This window comes from Salmo salar, chromosome ssa23, assembly GCF_905237065.1.
Source record: "Salmo salar chromosome ssa23, Ssal_v3.1, whole genome shotgun sequence".
Lineage (NCBI taxonomy): Eukaryota > Metazoa > Chordata > Actinopteri > Salmoniformes > Salmonidae > Salmo > Salmo salar.
In genome coordinates this window covers 20,456,460-20,475,544 of record NC_059464.1, presented here as the reverse complement: position 1 = coordinate 20,475,544, position 19,085 = coordinate 20,456,460, and positions in this window count along the sequence as shown.

Below are 19,085 nucleotides of genomic sequence, written 5' to 3'. Positions count from 1 at the left end.
ATGATGGGAAATTCATTCATCAATAAATGTGGGGAAACAGAACACCTGCAAAAACAAATCTGTTTGGTTAAAATTCCCTTGGTGCAACTTCATGGTATTTGCAACTATAACGAGTTTGGACTATGATAAATTAAGTCATATCAATGCAGTTAAACAGGTTAATGTAAAATAATGAATTATGTTGACTTATGGCACTTCCAAGGCCATTTCATTATGATTATTACGGTTGTGTCAATCATGTTATATACTTACGCTATTGTAACAAGGCATATGCCAGCATTGTAGGCCTACTGCCACTGCCCAGAGGCCTATTAGGCTTTCATAGCAATGGCTGTTAGAGCTCACTTTGCCACAAATGAGCCCTGATTAGACCCTGTTGCAGCTTTCACTTTCTTCCGCTACATTGGTGGCAGCATTGTGATCATGTCCAGCTCACGTGTAGTTATGTGATCTAGTGGTGGGAAGCATTCTGTTTTTCAACATTGTGTTGGGTGTAATTACATTGATGTATCTAGTGAACAATGGATAAGCAACAATGGGCGTGACAGATAGAAGTAGTCACTACATGTGTGATCAAGCCTCACATCAAAGTTGCTTGAAGCTTCCTGTCATCCAGGACCTATATATCAGGCGGTGTCGGAGGAAGGCCCAAAAAAATGGTCAAGACTCCAGTTACCCAAGTCATAGACTGTTCTCTCTGCTACCGCACGGCAAGCGGTACCGGAGCGCCAAGTCTAGGACCAAAAGGCTCCTTAACAGCTTCTACCCCCAAGCCATAAGACTGCTGAACAATTAATCAAATGGCCACCTGGACTATTTACATTGACCCCTCCCCCCCTTGTTTTTACACTGCTGCTACTCGCTGTTTATTATCTATGCATAGTCACTTTACAAATGACCTCGACTGACCTGTATCCCCCACACATTGACTCGGTACCGGTAGCCCCTGTATATAGCCACGTTATTGCTATGTAATTTTCTTGTGTTACTTTTTATATGTATATTTTTTTTAATTTAGCTTATTAACTAAATATTTTCTTAACTCTGTTTCTTGAACTGCATTGTTGGTTATAGACTTGTAAGTAAGCATTTCATGGTAAGGTCTACACCTGTTATATTAGGCACATGTGACAAATAAAATGTGATTTGATTTGATTTGAACGTGCTATGCCCTGACCAGTGTTTCAGAACAGATTCCTCTGTGTTAACTTAACTTGTTAACTTAACTTGTTAAGTTTTGGGTCCAAACTTACCAGTGTGGACCCAAAACAAACACATTCTAGACATTTACAAACTACCTGTTTAAAGTATTATTACATCCATGGTGTTTTTTTGTTACTGAAGCTTATATATGGGATCAATATCATGCCAAATGTATTCACAAATGTAAATCACCAACCCACAAATGTCAAATCACTTTCCACAAATGTAAATCCCTTTCCACAAATGTAAATCCCATTCCACAAATGTAAATCACTTTCCACAAATGTAAATCACCAATCCACAAATGTTAATCACTTCCCACAAATGTAGATCACTTTCCATAAGTCTTTCCACTGTCCACAAATGCAATTCACTATCCACAAACAAATACCTTTTGATTTGTAATTTGATTTGTAAATCGATATATTGCATTAGAATTTTTGTATAACTGCAGATATGCAGGTCATTTAAATGAATTAAGTCAAGTCAAGAGTTGGCTATAATATGAGTACAAACAGAGTGTGTGTATTTGTGTAAGTGTTTGTGTGCGTCAGTGTGTATTATGGTGTGTATTATAATTTCACATCATAAAAATTTATCCCCTTTTCCCAATCAAACACCTTAAATGATACCAAAAAATAAAATAACAATCTGTATTTTTCTCCAATCTGGCAACCCTCATAGAATTTGATATAGCCTTGTATAAAATGCATGATGAAAGAAATGGTGTAATGTACATGAAAAAGTGAAGCCTTGTATTAAATGCATCCACGGAATATGAAATGTTTTATGAAGAAAATTGTGTAGGCCTACAGTTGCCTACATGAAAAAAAGGTCTGTTTTGACTACAAGTGCACCATTATACCAAAGTATTAAGTGAAAACAAGCATTAAAAAACAGTATTGGCATTGATTAAAAAAAGGCATTAATAAAATAAAAAAAACTATGTAAGGCTACTATTATATTATCATTATTTCAGTGACAACCTGTTTGATTAACAATATTGGATTGTTAACACGTTTTTATATATATATATAAATAAATGTGGGACACACTGTGTTGCTCACCATTGCCCATCATGCATTTCTCTAATAACTTTCAGATTGTTCACAAAGTGTGCCCCCAAACAATGTTTTTTGCTATGAATGAAGTCGCAAAATAATGTGTCTTTTCCTACAAGTTAAGTCGCACAAAATATTGTGTCTTTTCACATGAATTAAGCCACACAACAAAGCACGAAATCTGCTGAAATACTTTTTGTACATATTTGCACACGAATTGAGTGTGAGATTGGGTTGCAACATTTCCACACAGCTACTCAGGCGCCATCACTCCACTCCAGCAATATTGGCCTATGTCGTGTCATATATATATATATATGCCTGTAGTATTTCACAATCTCACTTCACAATATCATTTTCGTGCTCACCTCACAAACACACTTCCTACACTTACAGTATTTTCCCCATTAAAATGTTTGCTTATCTATTGAATTTAGCTATTAGGAGTAGATACATTTTAAATCTACTCAATATACTGAAGGGGAAATAGCCTACAAGAATCAAAGTGTATTTGATTGGTGAGTAACATGATTCAATAAAAAAAACTTGGGAGAAGACATGGGAAGCAGATACCACAGAATAATGAGGAGAGTATGCTGATATTCTAGGCTTCTTATTGAGTAGCCATGTTGCCTCAAAAGCAGTCACTATGGTCTGGCTCAGAGTAGGCTATGAAGAAGGACATGACTAATCAAGGAAACATCGGTAGTGTGGTCATGTGCCACATAACTTAGATGTGCCGCATGTTTAAGAGGATGATTTTTGATAATCTTAAATGATTCCTGATGATTTTGCAGTTGGAGCTTCTGTCATTCATGGACAAATTGTTATTTGAAACGTTGTTTTGTTATTTTAGCTGATAATGCTGATGGGATGGTGGGATGTGGGCCCCTCTGCTGTTTGCTGTTGGGGGTGGATGTGGGGGGGGGGTTGGATGTCAGAATGTAGGTCTCCCATCTCCACATGTTTCCTGTCCCGGTCACTTCTGCTGGGACTGCCACCTGAACCGCCTGCCCTCCTCCTAGCCAACACTTCCTGGCGGGCACTCCAATCCCGACAGGGCACTTAGAACAGGAACTTTTCTTTTTTTTCTTCTTGTGTTGTTAGATTCACAATACAATGTTCTAATTGTTCTCTACTCAACAAAGAGAATGAGAGAGCAAGAGAGACTGAAAGAAGAAAGGATGGTGAAAGAGAGAGAGGCAGGGGCTCTTGAGGGAGAGAGAAATGTTCTACCAGAAGATAATGATCCTCTATGTTTATGAGGTATTTGGCTGTTGCTGGATGGGGAGCACATATCTCACAGTGGGGAAAAGCCAGGGTTGTGATTCCTGCTGGAGATTTGTGCAAGGTTTTGCAGTAGTTAAAACAAAGACCACTGCCCTTGTTCTAAATGTGCACCTTGATTTACCCCTGCCAAAGTCAGACAGAGGTGGGACTCCGTTTCTGTTCTCTCAACAGACAGCCACTGGAGAAGGAAACAAAGAGAGGAGTAGAAACTCTCAACACTCATACAGGTTATGTGGAGTACTACAAAATAACCGATACTGGCTGTGCTGAGAGTGGTACAGTAGAACATAATGTTATGACTAGAACTACTGTTCCCTTAAGGAGGGAAATGAGGTACAACATATTATGGGGAGTTGCACTCTTGCGACTTCAGTTGAAGGATATACAATCACGCCTGACAAGGCCAATGAAATCATACCGTTATGAACATAATAGGTATATCATAGTAGAGAGAGTCAACGACCAATCATATTCACCTGAAGAAAACATAAATCATACTCAACGGGCCAATGGGTGCCGAGCCCGCTCTCAGAAGACCCGTACTCTTGGCTATAGTACCGGGGATGGCATCCATTTCCTCAATTCAGTACTGCTCTTCAGCGAGCCCAAATCCCCTGATGGTGCGGGGCCAAAATAGTTATATTCATAACTGTACGTTCCCTTTAAGTCGGTCACTTGGTATAACATACTATGGGGACATACAATCACGCCCCAAGCCGGCTCAGAGGGTACCAAACAAGGAGGCCCACTCCAACTGTATAGTCATAATCACGTTTGAGGGTAAACCCCTAGCTGTCATATTCAAACCTTCAGGGGCCAAACCCTCAGATCCCATATCTGCAGTCGTTGGTGCCAAACTCTCCCGAGCGCCTGAGACAATAGATCCCGACATCACAGAACCCTCCACGGATCCCCGCCCAACCGGCAGATAATCTCCGGGAACCAGGGTTGTCTATGCCAACGGGGAACCACCAGAATCAACAACAGACCCTCCTGACAGACCCTCTCCACAGTGGCCTGTATCAGGTCCACAGGAGGAAATGCATAGAGTAGGGTGCGAGGCCACTAATATGCCAAGCATCCATTCACAACGGAGCACCCAGATCCCTGCCTGTTGATATACGCCACCACCGTGCTGTGGTCGGACATTACCAACACATGCTGGCACTTCAACATTGGAAAGAAACACCTCAGCACCAGTAAAACAGTCAGTAGCTCTAAGTAATTGATATGCAGCGCCCTTTGTGCTGTTGACCAAATCCCTCTTTCTGAGTAGCCAACACACAGACGTTCCCATCCCAGTAAGGATGTGACTGTCGTGATCACCTGCGGGATATTACCGGGCCCATAACAACTCCATGCAATAGCACAGTCACGGGTTCCTCCAGTGAGTCAATGCCCTTAGGCATGATGGGGATACCTTAAGCAACCAATGGCAGTGGCAAGATATGTCCGGACGTGTAGCAATCAGCCAACAGAAGCATCAACAGAAGTCCCAGATGCACCACAGCTATCAAAGAGGAACCGTGCAAGACAGAGTAAGAATGCGACCCTCCTCTGTTGAGACAAAAATGCATGATTCAGAATGAGACCCAGATACTTCATGCGCTGAGCCAGAGTCAAACAACTTTTCACTATAAACCCCAGAGACTGAATATGGGAAACCAGCATGGCAGTGTGGAGCTCCAACTGTTCCCTCGACTACGCTAAGACCAGCCAATCGTCCAGATAGGCCAATACTCTGATTCACTGGCACTGCACAGGTTCCAAAGCCACCTCCACCACAATAGAAAAGGTGCAGGGCAATAGGGATAGCTGTAAGGGGTGCGTACTGGCGGTGGAGAAGCCAGGCGCAGGACAGCAAAAAATGTGTTTACAACGGCGCAGTTTAATAATAAAACCCACCAGAAAACAGAACAATATATCAATGCGTACAAAACCCGTCGCACACCAGACATAACGTGCACAAGCACTTACAATAAACAATTCCGGACAAGGACATGGGGGGAACAGAGGGTTAATTACACAACATGTAATGGTGGAGTTGAAACCAGGTGTGTGGGAAGACAAGACGAAACAAATGGAAAATGAAACGGAATGGAATGGGTAAGGGGTGTAACTTCCCTCTGGGCAGGTGCCTAGGAGCCTTACACTGGGCGCACACCGAGCAGGAGGAAACATAAACCCTCATGTCCTTTGCCAAGGTAGGCCACCAGTACCTCCCGCTCAAACAGCGCACTGTCCAACCGATCCCAGGATAAAAAGAGGAGGGTGACGTGTGGGCCCAATAGATCAACCGGTCACGAACAGCAGACGGGACATACAGACGGGAGCGGGCTCTGCACGTAACGCCTGCTCTATGTCCGCGTCCAGCTCCCACACTACCGGTGCCACCAGGCAGGAGGCCGGGAGTATGGGAGTGGGATCCATGGGCCGCTCCTCTGTGTCATACAGCCGAGACAATGCGTCTGCCTTCACGTTCTGGGAGCCTGGTCTGTAGGAAAGGGTGAACACAAAACGGGTGAAAAACATGGCCCACCTTGCCTGCCGAGGGTTCAGTCTCCTCGCTGCCCGGATGTACTCCAGATTGTGGTGGTCAGTCCAGATGAGAACGCCAAAGAGGGATCTGGATGGGCCAGCACGGGAGCCGAGGTAAACAGAGCTCTCAGGTGACCAAAAGCCCTGTCCGCCTCAGCCAACCACTGCAAACATACCGGGCCCCCCTTCAGCAGTGAGGTAATGGGAGCCGCTACCTGACCAAAACCCCGGATAAACCTCCGGTAGTAGTTGGCAAACCCTAAGAACCACTGCACCTCCTTTACCATGGTGGGAGTCGGCCAATTACGCACGGCTGAAATGCGGTCACTCTCCATCTCCACCCCTGAGGTGGAAATGCGGTACCCTAGGAAGGAGATGGACTGCTGGAAGAACAGGCATTTCTCAGCCTTGACGTACAGGCAAACAAGCACCCTGCGCACCAGGGAGACATGCTTGGCGCGTGTAGCGGAGTATATCAGAATGTCATCAATATACACCACTACACCCTGCCCATGCAGGTCCCTGAAAATCTCGTCTACAAAGGCTTGGAAGACTGAGGGCGCATTCATCAACCCGTACGGCATGACGAGGTACTCATAGTGCCCTGAGGTGGTACTGAAAGCCGTCTTCCACTCGTCTCCCTCCCGGATACGCACCAGGTTGTAAGCGCTCCTGAGATCTAGTTTGGTGAAGAAGCACGCCCCGTGCATTGACTCAATCACTGTGGCTATGAGCGGTAGCGGGTAACTATACCGCACAGTGATCTGGTTCAGACCTCAATAGTCAATACACGGGCGCAGACCTCCCTCCTTCTTCTTCACAAAAAAGAAACTCGAGGAGGCGGGTGAAGTGGAGGACCGAATGTACCCCTGACGCAGGGATTCGGAGACATATGTCTCCATAGCCTCCATCTCCACCTGTGAGAGGGGATACACGTGACTCCTGGGAAGTGCAGCGTCTACCAGGAGATTTATCACACAATCGCCCCGTCGATGAGGTGGTAATTGAGTCGCCTTCTTTTTGGAGAAGGCGAGAGCCAAATCGGCATATTCAGGGGGAATGCGCATGGTGGAGACCTGGTCTGGACTTTCCACCGTAGTCGCACCAACGGAAACCCCTAAACACCTCCCCGAGCACTCTCGCGACCACCCCGTGAGAGCCCTCTGTTGCCAGGAAACAGTGGAGTCATGACAAGCTAACCAGGGTAGGCCTAGCACCACGGGAAACACAGGAGAGTCAATAAGGAAGAAACGAATTATCTCCTTGTGACCCCCCTGCGTCACCATGCCCAGAGGAGCGGTGGCCTCCCTAATCAACCCTGACCCTAATGGTCGACTATCTAAGGCGTGAACGGGGAAGGGTACAGCCACGGGAACAATGGGGATCCCTAAACTATGAGCGAACGATCTATCTATAAAATTCCCAGCCGCGCCTGAATCGACGAGCGCCTTATGCTGGAAATGCGGGGAAAACTCAGTAAAAGTGACATCCAAAAACATATGTGCAACAGATGGCTCTGGGTGAGAATGGTGCCTGCTCACCTGGGGTGACGCCAGAGCGCCCTGCCTGCTGCCTCGATACCCAGAGGAACCAACACGGCACCGACCGGCAGTGTGACCTCTGCGGCCACAGATGGTGCACGAGCTGGAACCCCCTCCGGTCACCCTGCACACCGCCCCTCCCAGCTCCATATAGTTTGGTCCGGAATTCTGTAAGGAGTGCGCACTGGCGGCAGAGAAGTCAGGCGCAGGAGAGCAAAAACTGTGTTTACAACGGCGCAGTTTAATAATAAAACCCACCAGAAAACAGAACAATATATCAATGGGTACAAAACCAGTCGCACACCAGACATAACGTGTACAAGCACTTACAATAAACAATTCCGGACAAGGACATGGGGGGAACAGAGGGTTAAATACACAACATGTAACGATGGAATTGAAACCAGGTGTGTGGGAAGACAAGACAAAACAAATGGAAAATGAAAAGTGGATCGATGATGGCTAGAAGACCGGCAACGCAGACCGCCGAACGCCGCCCGAACAAGGAGAGGAACCAACTTCGGCGGAAGTTGTGACAATAGCCCGAAAGTCAGGACCAGAAACTTGTAGGCCACACCCTCGAAATGAAACTACATAAACTTTCTGTGGGGAGGATGTATAGCCACATGAAAATACTCATCCTTCAGACCTATGGATGTGAACTAATCACTGGGACGCACCGACTGCAATAGCTGGCGAAGTGTGAGGATTTTGAAATTGCAAACCTTGAGGTGCTTGTTTAAAACAAGTCCAGGATGCAACGTTCCATCGATCTTGGGAACTAAGAAGTACTGGCTGTACCAACCACTCTGTACATCTGAACATTGAGGAACCTCGGGTAGAAACAATGTGCTTTCATGGTACTACCGTTCTGATACCAGACTCACCCTGGGTTTGGGGACTTCGGCAACCAGTAACTTGCCCCCATTGACCGAGCCACTTGGGAGCACTGTTACCATAGTAAATGCTTGGGGAGGAGGGCCCCAAGAACATGCCACCTCCCCTGGCCTCCAGCTAGGGTTGCGAGGTCTGCTACTTCCCCCGCACAGCTTTCACCCCGTTTTCCTTTCGACCAGGTCGCATTTAAAGAAGGGTAAGCAACGCTTCACTGCTGCAATTACAGGAGGTAAATACAGTACCTTCCCCAAACCTAGAGGAACTCCAATGCGGGAGGTAAAGATGTCCAATCCATCCCCAGGTGATCGGCCATCCCTACGACACCTCTCCATCAAAGGTGCATTAACCACCAATGGTTCACTCTCCTCTCCCCATCGAATCCACAGCCGGGGGTTTAGACTGCCCCAGACTGATGTCAGGGTGTCTGTTGATAGGGGTGTCAGTCACACTATGAAAACCTTCCAGAGCCAACCACGGACAGCATATCATCCCCGGAATCCGGACCCTGTACACCGCCAGAGAAACCGGAATGAGCCTCACTTGGCTGGGATGACAGCCCTATAAACTTCAACCACCGCTGCTGCTCTCACCCGGCACCAGACAACCCCATTCCCGAGGTCGCTTCACTGGAAGACCCTTTGCCAGAAGCCCCAATCTTTCTCACAAAGTCAGCCCGACGCACAATGGAAGTTGAGCCCAGCTGGATCTAATGGTCACACGAACTGGTCCGAGCCAAAGCCTCCTGAGCGTGTTTTTACCCCAAGACAAACAGGACAGCACTTTAATTTTCATGGTGAAACTACATGCCCTAGGTCAGTGATTCCCAAACTTGGCACAAGTGCTCAAACGCTTGCAACTTATACGCATACATCACTCTCATGGAGGGCGCCCTTGCGGACTGAATGGTAGCAATAACATTCAGAGGTAAACCTCTAGCCATCAGATTGGCCCTCTCAAGGGCCAGGCCCATAGGAACCAAATCTCAGGCCTCACGTGCCAAACCTGACCATGCGCTTGGTGATGTTCATCAAGGGGAGTTGCGATCTCCACAAGCCAAGGCTGCCTAGGCCACGGGGAGCCACAATAATCAATCCTCCCGGCGCACCCTCTCCAAAGTGGGCTGAATCAGAACATTTACATTTTAGTCATTTAGCAGACGCTCTTATCCAGAGCGTCTGGCCCCCGTGGGAATCGAACCCACAACGCTGGCGTTGCACACACCATGCTCTACCAACTGGAAATGCAGAAAGGAGGGTCCGAGGCCACTTATGCGCCAGAGTGCTCATTCCCAACAGGGCACTCGGGTCCCTTATTGAGAAAAATAGGCGACACTGCACGTTTTCTCACGATGCGTAAAGATCTACGTCGCTGAACATTTCCCATATCAGGGAGTCCACCCCGGGGTGTAGACTCCACTCCTGAAAGAGAGGGCCCCACCTGGATAAAAGATCTGCACCAGAGTTTAGGCAACCGGGGAAATGCGTCGCCCAAAGGGAGAGCATGTTCTCACTGCTCCCCAGAAATGGGGAGCGAGCCAAGGTTAGGTCTGTTGATGAACACCACCACTGACATATTGTCGGTTCTGCCCAGCACAAACCGACATGAAAAAAGCAGGAAGCACCTGAGCGCCAGAAACACTGTTAGGAGCTCCGGGTAATTGATATGCAGTGCACTCCGCACCAGTGTCCATAACCCCCAATCGAGTTGCACCCCACCCTCAAGGGGATGCGTCTGTTGTGATATCCTTGTGGAATACAACTCAGCTCATGGGAACCCCCTGACAATAGAATAGGGTCCCACCAATGGGCTATGGCCATAGGCCTGACAGGGACACCCTAAGTGACCGGCTTAGGCTGTGAGATGCATCCAAGAGAGTGGCTAACACTCAGCGCTGGAAGGGTTATATCAACAATAGCCCCATGGGAACGATTTCCCTCACAGAAGCTGCCATCCCCAGTAGGCGTAGGCACTGGCGTAAACGCAGTGTGTGACCCAACCAAAATTTGGCTTAGCAGAGCAGGAACCCGGACACCCTTCGTGAGGATAGATAACCGTGGTATGCTAGTGAGTCTAGATTGAGACCCAGAAACAGAATGCGCTGAGATGGAGTCAGACAGCTCTTTTTCTGGTTTCTTTTGAAGCCTAGAGACAGAATATGGGACAGTAGCATGGTTGTGTGTAACACTGCTTGCCCCTTCGACTCCGTCGCCACCAGCCAATCGGCTGACAGCTCGTGAGAATTTTGAGTTTGTAGACTCTGAGATGCTTGCGGAAGGCACGTAGGTCTAGAATGGGACGCAAAGTCCCGTCCATTTTCGTAAGCAGGAAATACCGGCTGTACCAGCTGTCCCGGATCTTCAACTTAGGAGCACTTGGATTGCCTGCTTCTGGAGACAAAACAGGTGCTGAAGCCTCAGGAACAGTCAACATGATGATGCTGCAGAAGCATGGGTGACACACAACAAATAGTAGCCTCTACCCTGTTGTCACTGTTCGCATGAACCAGGGCCATGCTCATTTTCGGAGCAGACAGCCATGAAGTGCCATCTGAAGGGCCGGGACGCCATCTTGTGGACTGTGAGAGATTCCTCTTCCATTTCCACCACTCTTGACAACTGTGTGTCTGAACGTGGAGAAGGGACACTTTTCATTTAACTCACATGCGGGAGACACCCGTGAACACTGTGTAACTCGAAAAACTTGAAAAACCAGTGTTTCTCTGCCAAGGTTTGCCTAAAGCCCGGCCCACTCCGGTTACACAGGCTCCGGCGATCAGTGGTGTACGTCAATTGGCAGTGCCACTTGGGGGTACTGTTGTCACAAAGAGCCTCACTCGGTTTAGGCAGTAAGATGCATTCCGGTAACCGGCTGGCACCCAGCTTTGGACCGCACCCATATAAAATAGACACAGGGAAAAAAACATTATCATGTAGGTTACCCTACCGACCAGTCATGGGTACTGGCAACAAGACGCCTTGTAACCTAGCTGGGCATGGGACAGGCAGTTCTGAAAAACTGACCACTTCTGTGGTAACAGACAGGGGGGATTCATAATTGAATCTAATTCCCAGGAATGAAAAGCGTTGAGCGAGAGACAGAGGAGTGTCCCCTTGTGGACAGAAACCCAACTAATTACGCTCACCCTGGTGAGATTGATTTACCCCTTGAACCCGTGAACACCGTGGAACGCAGAGTAATGGAGGGGGGAGCATTAAACATGGACAAGCTTCCAACATACGTTGTGCTTCTGTGAGATTGTATAGCCTGCATGAAGCCCCTTTACGGGCTCTGGCAATGGCTGATGTAGTACCCTGCTTGGACCGTAACCAAACGTGGGGGCACTGTTGTCACAGTAATGTTTTTGCGGAGGGGCATACTGGTCCCTCACTGGTCACACACTGGTCATATCGTCACGTTTAGCGAAAATATTAGAACTCTTGGTAAATTCTCAGCTGAGGTCCTTTTGAGATAGAAAATGTATTCTAAATGCTCACCAGTCAGGCTTTAGGCCAGGACACAGCACCATCTCGGCTGCTTCTTTAGTCATAAATTACATAGTTAACGCACTAAACAGGAAACAGCACTGCAGCTGGTTTAAAAAGTATGTGCAAGACAGAAGTCAAAGTACAGTGGGGGAAAAAAGTATTTGATCCCCTGCTGATTTTGTACGTTTGCCCACTTACAAAGGAATGATCAGTCTATAATTTTAATAGTAGGTTTATTTGAACAGTGAGAGACAGAATAACAACAAAAAAATACAGAAAATCACAGAGGTCAGATGTTTCTTGTAGTTGGCCACCAGGTTTGCACACATCTCAGGAGGGATTTTGTCCCACTCCTCTTTGCAGATCTTCTCCAAGTCATTAAGGTTTCAAGGCTGACGTTTGGCAACTCGAACCTTCAGCTCCCTCCACAGATTTTCTATGGGATTAAAGTCTGGAGACTGGCTAGGCCACTCCAGGACCTTAATGTGCTTCTTCTTGAGCCACTCCTTTGTTGCCTTGGCTGTGTGTTTTGGGTCATTGTCATACCGGAATACCCATCCACGACCCATTTTCAATGCCCTGGCTGAGGGAAGGAGGTTCTCACCCAAGATTTGACGGTACATGGCCCCGTCCATCGTCCCTTTGATGCGGTGAAGTTGTCCTGTCCCCTTAGCAGAAAAACACCCCCAAAGCATAATGTTTCCACCTCCATGTTTGACGGTGGAGATGGTGTTCTTGGGGTCATAGGCAGCATTCCTCCTCCTCCAAACACGGCGAGTTGAGTTGATGTCAAAGAGCTCCATTTTGGTCTCATCTGACCACAACACTTTCACCAGTTGTCCTCTGAGTCATTCAGATGTTCATTAGAAAACTTCAGACGGGCATGTATATGTATTCTTGAGCAGGGGGACCTTGCGGGCGCTGCAGGATTTCAGTCCTTCATGGCGTAGTGTGTTACCAATTGTTTTCTTGGTGACTATGGTCCCAGCTGCCTTGAGATCATTGACAAGATCCTCCCGTGTAGTTCTGGGCTGATTCCTCACCGTTCTCATGATCATTGCAACTCCACGAGGTGAGATCTTGCATGGAGCCCCAGGCCGAGGGATATTGACAGTTCTTTTGTGTTCCTTCCATTTGCGAATAATCGCACCAAATGTTGTCACCTTCTCACCAAGCTGCTTGGCGATGGTCTTGTAGCATATTCCAGCCTTGTGTAGGTCTACAATCTTGTCCCTGACATCCTTGGAGAGCTCTTTGGTCTTGGCCATGGTGGAGAGTTTGGAATCTGATTGATTGATTGCTTCTGTGGACAGGTGTCTTTTTTACAGGTAACAAGCTGTGGTTAGGAGCACTCCCTTTAAGAGCGTGCTCCTAATCTCAGCTTGTTAGCTGTATAAAAGACACCTGGGAGCCAGAAATCCTTCTGATTGAGAGCGGGTCAAATACTTATTTCCCTCATTAAAATGCAAATCAATTTATACAATTTCTGACATGGATATTTTTCTGGATATTTTTGTTGTTATTCTGTCTCTCACTGTTCAAATAAACCTACCATTAAAATTATAGACTGATCCTTTCTTTGTCAGTGGGCAAACGTACAAAATCAGCAGGGGATCAAATACTTTTCCCCCCACTGTATATCTGCTGATGCAGTTCAGTCTAATTTTCTTAACATAACCAAAGGAGTCCCACAAGACTCAATACGAGGCCCTTTACAGTTCACTATTTTCATGAATAATGTTGGTCTACCCTGAATAATAATAACTGGGGCTTACATCTCTATGTGGATGATAGTTATTTATTCCCGTGCCCCTTCAGTGCAGTAGGCCATTCACAACCTTCAGCTTGGCTTTGATTAAATTCAAGAATCACTCATCGATCTTAAATCAGTGCTAAATGTTGATAAAACCACGTTTATGTTTTTCTCCAGGTCTCGTAAAATGTATCCCAAATACCTGCGTATCTGTACCATGAGAGGAGACCAAATTGAGCAAGTCCCTCATTGTACTGTAAGTATCTAGGTATTTGGATTGACAATAAGCTGTCCTTTAAAACACACACTGATAAGCTGAATAAAAAGTTGTGAGTAAAGATTGTTTTCATGTATAGAAATGTATAGAAATAAATCACTTTTGAAAATAAAAGAAAGATGGTTTAAGCAACACTCCACCCAGTAATTGACTATGGATAGTTGATCTACATGCACGCGGCAGCCTACAGTATGTGTTAAAACCTCTAGATTCATTCTACCCCTCAGCCTTGTTATATCCCTGGTGATAATTTCCGTACGCATCATTGTCTCTGACTACCAGAAGTGCCCAACATTGGCTATTATTCGTAAATAAACCACTTCTTCAGAAACTCCCATACTACTTCACCTCACTAGTAACTATAAGACTCGCTCTCAAGACTAGTACCAACCAGAGGTTCTACATGTCTCCTCTGAGTTAGGGAAGACTGCTTTCAGTTACTATGCTCCTCAGTCCTTGATTGACTTACAGGTCAATCTAAAACTCTATTATTTGGTCCCAAAAGGTGAATTTATGGCTCTGATAAAAATGTGACCAATGAAACTGCACTTGGTTTGATTGATTGTATATATTTGCTTCTACTTCCCTTTTGAATGTAACAAAACTTATTTGAAATATTGTTACTGTAATTTTGTTGTGGTCATGCTTAAATGTGTTGCTCATATTGCTTGTATTGTTGTTCTCAGGGCACCACTGGTAATGAGACCCTACTCTCAATGGGTTCCCCTGATTTAATAAAGCATAATAAATAAATAATAAAATAAAACTCAGACCCATGCCAATGCCCCTCGCTCCGGGGGTTACCCCAGCCAAGTGCTCAGGGGCTGCTTCCTCATCGGAGGTGCCCACAAACCCCGCTTCTTCCACTCCCTCCATCTCAAGAAATGTACTTTTTTTAACCTTTATTTAACTAGGCAAGTCAGTTAAGAACAAATTCTTATTTTCAATGAGGAACAGTGGGTTAACTGCCTTGTTCAGGGGCAGAACGACAGATTTTTACCTTGTCAGCTCGGGGATTCGATCTTGCAACCTTTCGGTTACTAGTCCAACGCTCTAACCACTAAGCTACCTGCCACAAGTTTCACTCGCCAGAAGTTAAGCATGCTAGCCAAGATTAGCCAAGAGACGTTTTATTCTTAACTAGTTATCCTCTTTGACCACCATTTAGAATAAGCAAGTGACTTAACACTATGTACACTGCTCAAAAAATAAAGGGAACACTTAAACAACACAATGTAACTCCAAGTCAATCACACTTCTGTGAAATCAAACTGTCCACTTAGGACGCAACACTGATTGACAATAAATGTCACATGCTGTTGTGCAAATGGAATAGACAACAGGTGGAAATTATAGGCAATTAGCAAGACACCCCCAATAAAGGAGTGGTTCTGCAGGTGGGGACCACAGACCACTTCTCAGTTCCTATGCTTCCTGGCTGATGTTTTGGTCACTTTTGAATGCTGGCGGTGCTTTCACTCTAGTGGTAGCATGAGACGGAGTCTACAACCCACACAAGTGGCTCAGGTAGTGCAGCTCATCCAGGATGGCACATCAATGCGAGCTGTGGCAAGAAGGTTTGCGTGTCTGTCAGCGTAGTGTCCAGAGCATGGAGGCGCTACCAGGAGACAAGCCAGTACATCAGGAGACGTGGAGGAGGCCGTAGGAGGGCAACAACCCAGCAGCAGGACCGCTACCTCTGCCTTTGTGCAAGGGGGAGCAGGAGAAGCACTGCCAGAGCCCTGCAAAATGACCTCCAGCAGGCCACAAATGTGCATGTGTCTGCTCAAACGGTCAGAAACAGACTCCATGAGGGTGGTATGAGGGCCCGACGTCCACAGGTGGGGGTTGTGCTTACAGCCCAACACCGTGCAGGACGTTTGGCATTTGCCAGAGAACACCAAGATTGGCAAATTCGTCACTGGCGCCCTGTGCTCTTCACAGATGAAAGCAGGTTCACACTGAGCACGTGACAGACATGACAGAGTCTGGAGACGCCGTGGAGAACGTTCTGCTGCCTGCAACATCCTCCAGCATGACCGGTTTGGCGGTGGGTCAGTCATGGTGTGGAGTGGCATTTCTTTGGGGGGCCGCACAGCCCTCCATGTGCTCGCCAGAGGTAGCCTGACTGCCATTAGGTACCGAGATGAGATCCTCAGACCCCTTGTGAGACCATATGCTGGTGCGTTTGGCCCTGGGTTCCTCCTAATGCAAGACAATGCTAGACCTCATGTGGCTGGAGTGTGTCAGCAGTTCCTGCAAGAGGAAGGCGTTGATGCTATGGACTGGCCCGCCCATTCCCCAGACCTGAATCCAATTGAGCACATCTTGGACATCATGTCTCGCTCCATCCACCAACGCCACGTTGCACCACAGACTGTCCAGGAGCATGCCCAGGCATTGTAGGGAGGTCATACAGGCACGTGGAGGCCACACACACTACTGAGCCTCATTTTGACTTGTTTTAAGGACATTACATCAAAGTTGGATCAGCCTGTAGTGTGGTTTTCCACTTCCACTTTAATTTTGAGTGTGACTCCAAATCCAGACCTCCATGGGTTGATAAATTGGATTTCCATTGATTATTTTTGTGTGATTTTGTTGTCAAAAGAAAAAAGTATTTAATAAGATTATTTCTTTCATTCAGATCTAGGATGTGTTGTTTAAGTGTTCCCTTTATTTTTTTGAGCAGTATATATTAAACAAGAGAGCTACCACAGCAACTCCACCATGGGGAGGAAGGAATAGTTAGTAATTGCTAAACTTTCAAGCACGCTACACAGCACATACTTAGCCGTGTCTCGAAAGTCCACGTAGGACCGGATCACCGAGGTGGGACCGGATCACCGAGGTGGGACCGGACCCTTCATCAACAAGCCTTGGAAGAGAGGCAAGTGGTGCTTGACCGAGGCAGACATAGGTGTCGAGGTGTACCCACAGAACCTGGCCACCCTCTCTTGATGACAGCCTAGGAACAATGGGTTAACTGCGTTGTTCAGGGGCAGAACGACAGATTTGTACCTTGGGGATTTGATCTTGCAACCTTTCGGTTACTAGTCCAACGCTCTAACCACTAGGCTACGCTGCCGCCCCAATACTCTCACTCTCAGCTTCGTATCCTCAAGTCTTTCCTCAGTCATTCAGCAGGACTGTTGATCCCCAGTTTGTGGTTCACAGTTCAGTTTTATCCCAGTGTCATGTGTAATTAGGGATGTCTCTCTCAAAGCTGATGGTGGCGGTCTATGAGGGCACAGGACAGATGGGGCAGCCGTGGACATGGGGCCTAAGGAGGGTCCAACTCTGGCCACAGTGAGCGAGGGAAGGTGGATGGTAGGGAGGGGAAGGGGACAGGAAACAGTCCACGCTTCCCCAGACAGGATACTGTGCTCCTCTAAGAGGCATCCTGGAATCAAACGCCTCAAAAGCAGGTCTGTCTCTTACACAGAAACACACACACAGGCCCTAAACACGTGTCACACTGTACACAAGGGAGCAGCATTTGATACATACATATACGTTTCTCTCTCACACACACACACACACACAGTGATAGTGCATACCAAGAATCAACCAATCAATGAAATAAATAAAACACTTTCCATATCTATCATACACACACAAAGCCAAGAATACAGTGGATATACACAGTAAACACAAACATCTCTCTCTCTCTCTCTCTCTCTCTCTCTCTCTCTCTCCCTCCCTCCCATCCATCCATCCATCCATCCATCCATCCATCCATCCATCCATGCACTCACAATAACATACAATACATGCTTTGACTAATGTAGACCATTCTGTCTCCTGTGGGAAAATTGATTCCTAATTAAGCGGCTGTTGTACTGCAGACACAGTATAATTACTATAGAGGAGGACTGAATTTATAGCCTCGTAATGAATTTCAATTGTCATACATATCATGTCCAGGAAGTGGCTTTATCCTTGAGACAGATAAGAACAGAGTAGACCAAAGCTACTACCATTAAATCAAAGGAACTATAACTGAACCTTGTTGGCTAAAGAATAACTGCTATTATGTCTATTAAAACATTATGTGGTCTTGCTCCCCCATGTAGGCTTACAGTACTTTTATGAACACAGCTCACTGTAATCAATCAATATTATTACCAATTATTTTAGACACTATGGAGCTCAGTCTCTTTTCCGTTAATAAGAAAGATTTTGTCCATCCTGTACACAACAAGTTTGCCATCGGAATCTTAACACCCATAGTGTTAAATGCAACATTTTCTTAGAAATTATATGTGACCATCTCAAAGTCTTAAACTAACACTAAGTGTTGATAAACTAACACCCCAAGAGTGTTGAGTCCCTAACACCATGGGTGTTGCAAATTCCAACTTAAATTAAAGATCATGACCATTCCAAATCATCATTTTTATGAAATTGGATGATATTTGGATGAAACAAGATCAAAGTATGAAACATAACTCTTGCTTCTACATTGATAAAGTTTGAAAGTTACTGGTCCCCTCCCCAATGTCAAATACTTAAATTCAGAAGGCGGGACTATTAAGGAGATAGAGTGACGTCACCCTAACTCTCACATTTTAATACACCAATGGTAACATGATATTCTGTTACCTAATTGAAATAAGTACCACCTTTAAACCAACATCGGAGAAGGCGTGTTTGTAGAGGGGCATGGAATATTTCTTACATTATTAGCCCAGAATTTTTGGGGGGAACTTTTGGATATCAGAGCAACAGTAACTCACCGGAAATACCAGCATTACGACATGGGAATATGACTTTCCCGAATTGGATCCTTTGTTCGTACCCCCCAGGGCAATCGAACTGATTCCAGAGGCTGATCCCAAACACCGCCAGCGGAGAAGATGTATACGGAGTGGACTTCTAGTCTGACTCAAGAGGCGCGCACACCACCCACCGCTTCCGAGTATATTACACGCTAATGTTCAGTCTCTGGATAATAAAGTTGACGAGCTCAGGGTGAGGATCTCCTTCCAGAGAGACATCAGAGATTGTAACATACTTGCTTCACGGAAACATGGAATT